Source organism: Chionomys nivalis, chromosome 7, assembly GCF_950005125.1.
Source record: "Chionomys nivalis chromosome 7, mChiNiv1.1, whole genome shotgun sequence".
NCBI lineage: Eukaryota > Metazoa > Chordata > Mammalia > Rodentia > Cricetidae > Chionomys > Chionomys nivalis.
In genome coordinates this window covers 56,502,833-56,508,983 of record NC_080092.1, presented here as the reverse complement: position 1 = coordinate 56,508,983, position 6,151 = coordinate 56,502,833, and positions in this window count along the sequence as shown.

The window sequence follows — 6,151 nt, the reverse complement described above, 5'->3', positions numbered from 1 at the left end:
GCCCTCCAGTACTGGGATTACAAGAACACACCACCATGCCTGGCCACGATTGCCAGGATTCCTGTGCACAGCCTGCCTGCTGCTGTCTCTTAGTTTGGCTTGCCAGATGATACTGCAACAACCATCAGTATAAATTTTCTAAATACAAATCTGTTGTTATCCCACATAAAACTTTGAAAAGCTTTAAAACTTCCAGTTTAGAGGCTAGAGAGATGGCTCAGCGGTTAAAAGCAGATAAGAGGACCTGGGTTCAATTCCCAGCATCCACATGGCAGCTCACAACTGTCTGTAACTCCAAAATCTGACCCCCCCTTTTTTTTTTGGTCTTTTGAGACAGGGTTTCTCTGTAGCTTTGGATCCTGTCCTGGAACTAGCTTTTGTAGACCAGGCTGGCCTCGAACTCACAGAGATCCATCTGTCTCTGCCTCCCAAGTGCTGGGATTAAAGGCATGTGCCACCACCGCCTGGTGAAAATCTGATACCCTTACACAGATATACATACAGGTAAAACACCAGTGCACATTAAAAAATTAAATTAGCCAGACGGTGGTGGCGCACGCCTTTAATCCCAGCACTCGGGAGGCAGAGGCAGGCGGATCTCTGGGAGTTCGAGGCCAGTCTGGTCTACAAGTCTACAAGAGCTAGTTCCAGGACAGGCACCAAAGCTACAGAGAAACCTGTCTCGAAAAACCAAAAAACAAACAAACAAAAAAAAATTTTTAAAAAACCTTGTGGTTTACACCCAGCAGAGAATTGGAACCAGCCTTGCCCTACCAACTTCTACTGGACCCCATGTTCTTTCACCCTCCAAGGGCCTCGATCTCAGTGTGTTTTTTTGTGACCACCCTATTACTCCCTTAGCACTGCATCCACATTATTTCCATTATAGCTTTTACCCGTTTTACCCTTGTGTCATTAACAGGCCCATCTGTGGCTCATGCCAGAGTTCTTGGATGGCCAACGGTCTAGCTACGTAAGTCCCACTGCTGGAGAGACTGAAGGAGGAGCCAGAGGCCAACCTGAGCAACACACTGAAACTATACCTCAAAAAGCCCAAAGATCTATTCTAGAAGGCCCTATAATATTTTTAAATAACACCTACTTAGCTGGAGAGATGACTCAGTGAGTAAAGGCACTTGCCACCAAGCCTGAGTTTGACCCTTGGGAACCACATTGTGGAAGCAGAGAACTGACTCCTTTGGGTTGTCTTCTGACCCCTGCGTGTTCCACATGCCTGATGTGGGTTTCCCCTCTGTGTGCTGTGAATACTGTTGGTTAACAAACAACTACCTTGGCCTGTGATAGGGCAAAAGAGTAGAGCTGGGGTGGGGGGAGATGCGACACTAAACTGAATGCTGGGAGGAAGGAGGCAGAGTCAGGGAGAAGCCATGTAGCCCTGCCGGAGACAGCCGTTGGAACTTTACCCTGTAAGCCTGTAAACCACAGCCACATGGCAATACACAGATTACTAGAAATTAAGATATGTGTTAGCCAATAAGAAGCTAGAGCTGATGAGCCAAGTAGTGTTTTAAATAATATACTTTCTGGGTGATTATTTTGAGACTGAGCAGCCAGGGACAAACAAGCGGACTTATTACAACACATACCCACAAACACACAAATACCAATAAGTAAATTAACTGTAAAATAAATTTTAAAATGTTAAAAAAACAACCCAGGTCTCGTTTAGTCAGGTATTACTACCTGGCAAGCATGGATGCTTGTCTAGAGACCATCATCTCGTTTAGCCCTCACCCCAACCTGAGGGACTAATATCTTTAAATTGCCTAACTTTAGGCAATTTAAGAGAAGAAAAGTGTAGGTCAGAATTTAATCATTGTTTTCTGAAGTGTGGGTACATATACCACAGCCCTCACATGGAGGTCAGAGGACAACTTAGTGAAGTTGGTTCCTCCTTCCACTGTGGGGGTCCTGGAGATTTATCTCAGGTCGTCAGGCTTGGTGGGCAAGTGACTCTACCCATTACCCATTGAACCATCTCAACAGCGTAAATTTTTGTTGTTTGTTCAGGTTTGTTGGGTTTTTTAGTTGTCTTTTTTTGGAGGGTCGTGTGTGTGTGTGGTATGTGGTGTGGTGTGGTGTGTGTGTGCTACTTTTGTAAGATACTGTCTTTCTGTACTCCTGGCTGTTCCAGAACTCACTGTAAACCAGGCTGGCCTCTGTTTTGAGGATATAACAGAACAGAGCACTCTCCTTCCCATCTGAATTCTAGCACTGCACAAATTACTTAAACATGGGGTTAAGCTCACTGGGGTAGTGCTTGCCTGGCACGCTAGAGGCCCCAGTGTCACTCTCCAGGACCATCTCAGCATGCTGGCACACACCCATGATTTCAGCACTTGAGGTTAGCCTAAGCTACATGAAACCTTGTCTGAAAAATAAGTAACAAGCCCCTGTGTGGCAGTGGAGGCAGATGCAGGTGGATCTCTGTGAGTTCGAAATCAGTCTGGTCTACATAGGGTATTCTTGGCCAGCCAGGGCTATATAGTGAGACCTTGTCTCAAAACAGATAAACAGAAAGTCCAAGACAAAACTAGTTATCCTTGGCCTAGTGGATAGTTCAGCTCTTCTAGGGCTTCCGCCCATTGCCTGGGCCAAGCCTAGGAAAGACCTGTGTTATCAGTGACTCATCTTGACTTAGCTTAGTCACCAGGAACCAGCAGCAGAAGTGATTCAGTGTGAATGCTGGCCCTTTGGGGAAAAGGACTATTGGCTCTCCCTTTTCAGGAAAGCTGGACTTCAAGTCGGAACCTTACCCAGAGACTGTCTGGGAAAGTCCAAACCTGCTTCCTAGGATAAATGAAAAAGAGAGATTTGTTTCGTTATGTTTGATTGTTTAGACAAGGTTGCACTATGCAGCCCTGGCTGTCCTGGAACTTGCTGTTTATGTCAGGCTGGCCTCAAACTCACAAAGATCCACCTGCCTCTGCCTCCTGAGTGCTGGGATCACAGGTGTGAGCCACCACTGCCAAGTATTTTTTTTCTGGAAATAAATATTAAAAAATAAAAAGCTCTCTCCTAACCCAAATGTGGTGCACATACCTGTACCCTAGCACTCATAAATGTGGTGCACATATTTGTACCCTAGCACTCATAAATGTGGTGCACATACCTGTACCCTAGCACTCATAAATGTGGTGCACATACCTGTACCCTAGCACTCATAAATGTGGTGCACATACATGTACCCTAGCACTCATAAATGCGGTGCACACACCTGTACCCTAGCACTCATAAATGTGGTGCACACACCTGTACCCTAGCATTCATAAACATGGTGGCTCATACTTGGCGGGAGAGAAGGCTCTGCACTCAAGAGCACTTGCTCTTGCAGAGGATCAGAGTTTTCGATTGCCAGCACCACATGGTGGTCCACAACCATCTGAAACTCCAGTTCCAGGGGCTCCAATGTCCTCTTCTGACCTCCACAGGCACCACGCATACAGATGGTGCACATTCATAGTTGATGGCAAAACAAACACACAAGATAAAACAAATCATAATTAAGCTGCAGGAAAGCACGATCAATAGAAAAGACTTAGCTGCTCAACTGTGACCCTCCGTGACACAAAGAATCTATAACTGCAAAGCCAGCAGTGCAGGATCAGAAGTCACCCCAGGAGGAGAACTAGCACAGTCACCTGCCCCTTCTTCCTCCTTCCCTTCTCCTCAGGAGCCACAGGATTGCAGCCACAGTGGCAGTCACAGTGGCAGTGGCCTTTTGCTCCTTGATAAGCCTGAGACCTTCCCTACAAATGGCCTCTGTAGGAAGGGCTTCAGACATGTGTTGGGGCAGGGAAGGAGGAGAGGGAGAAACGCAGAGGCAGAGGTGAAAGGAGGAAAGAAATAGAAGACTGTGTATTACAAGAGCAAAATGCACTAAAGAGTTTGACTCTCTACTGTCTAGTAAAAGAAAGCCAGTCCTTATTCTAGTGACAGAGAAGCAGGAGGTGCACCAGACAGTCTGTTCTGTGTCCCCTAAAGTCACCAGGGCTGCACCCACAGTTATGCACCACACAACCCGGAATGCTCGGCAGTTGGAGTACTAATTAAAGTGGTTTCGGGGATAACAAAGTGGAACAAAGTTAGGACAACAGAAACATAAGGCTAAAAACAAAATATTCGTTGTCAAGGTTAGAAGAAAATATGTGTATATTCACAAAGTTATCACTGGGCAGTGGGGGCACACACCTTTGAGCCTTGAATTTGGGGGGGCAGAGTCAGGCAAATCTCTGAGTTCTCTAAAGTAAGCTATGCATAGTGGCTTTAATCCTAGCCCTCAGGAGGCAGAGGCAGGCAGATCTCTGTGAGTTTGAGGCCAGCCTGGTCTATTCACTGTGTTTCAGAACATCCAGGGGCTATTGGAACTTCTGAACCAAAAAAAAAAAAAAAAAAAGTGATGCCCCACCCACGAAGTTGGTCATCATTTTGTTTGTTATGGTTTTTTGAGACAAGGTTTCTGACTGTCCTTGAACTCACTCTGTAGACCAGATTTACAAAGATTGTCTTTAATTCTCCCATCTGCCTTCCTTCTTTTCTTTTTTTGGCCCCCAGTGCTGGGAATCAAACCCAGGACTTTGTGTTGCTAGGCAGTCTTTTACATTCACGTTATAATTCAAGACTACCCTTCCCCTTTTTCAAAGTCTCACTGTGTAGCCTGGGTTGGCTTTAAATTGGAGATCCTGCTGCTCAGCTTCCTTAGTGCTGAGATTACAGGTATACTCCACCATGCTTTCCACTCCCCTTAAAAAGAAACAAGTAAGTGTGTTTTTGCTATGTTGTTCCAGATATTACTGAACTCTGGGCTCAAGGTAGCTGTGACCAGCTGAAGACCACTCTTCTTTTTCCTAAGATTTATTGTTAGCCAGGGGGTGGTGGTGCACCAGTACTCAGGAGGGAGAGGCAGGCAGATCTCTGAGTTTGATTACAGCCTGGTCTACAGAGCAAGTTCCAGGATAGCCAGAGCTGCATAGAGAAACCCTGTCTTCAAAAACCAAAACCCAGCACCCCTCAAAAAAATCATTATTAAAAAACTTCTTTAAGGTTTGTATTTTACGTATATAGGTATTTTGCCTGCATGTATGTGTGTGTGTGTTCACCTGGTATCTGTGGAGGCCTTGGATTCCCTAGAATGGGAGTTACAAATGACTATGGGCCATCAGGTCAGTTCTCTCTCTCTCTTTCTTTCTCTCTCTCTCTTAAAATTTATGTGCATTGGTATTTTGCCTGCATGAGGGTGTCAGGTACCCTGGAACTGGAGTTACAGACAACTGTGAGCTGCCATGTGGGTGCTGGGAATTGAACCTGGGTCCTCTAGAAGAGCAGCCAGTGCTCTTAAACACTGCCATCTCTCCAGTCCCCAGGCCTATGCTCTTAACCACTGAACCATCTTTCCACTCTATTTTGATGATGATGATTTATTTGTTTTTCGAGACAGGTTTTTCTCTGTGTAATAGCTCTGGCTGCCCTAGAACTCACTCTGTAGATCAGGCTGGCCTCGAACTCAAGAGGTCCGTCTGCATCTGCCTCTGGAGTGCCGGGATTAAAGTCATGCAACCACCATTACCCGGTGTAAAAAAATATTCTTAAGCACTGAGCCAACCTGAATCTTTTTTATTTATTTGGATTTTTGAGACAGGGTCTTACTACATAGCCCTGGCTCAGCACTTGGGAGTTCAGAACACTTAGGAGACGCTGGAGTTCAAGGTCATCCTCTAGTCCATACTAAGTTATAGGTCAGCCTGTGTTACAGTGAGACCCTGTCTCAAATGAAATAGATCAACCAAAATCAGTCATTTTTGCTGGCCGGCGGGTTATATACATGGCATTACCAACACACCTTCCAGTTGTTACTACAAGTACATAGTTGTAAAGCTGTAATTGCATCTAATTCAGTGTCTATCTCATCAGCCTCTTAGAGTCACTATTACTGTGGACAGAAGGGACAGGTTATTTTGGTGCCTTCATTAGACTAGGCAGCAAGTACCTCTAATTGCTCAATCATCTCATTGGCCCCTCCCTGCCAATTTTTCTGGAAATTAGTTAGGGGGAGGTATTAAATGTAGATATGCTCATAAGATGCCATTGAGCCCCCGAGTTGTACCCTGTGTGTACCATATTCTCTGGGAAC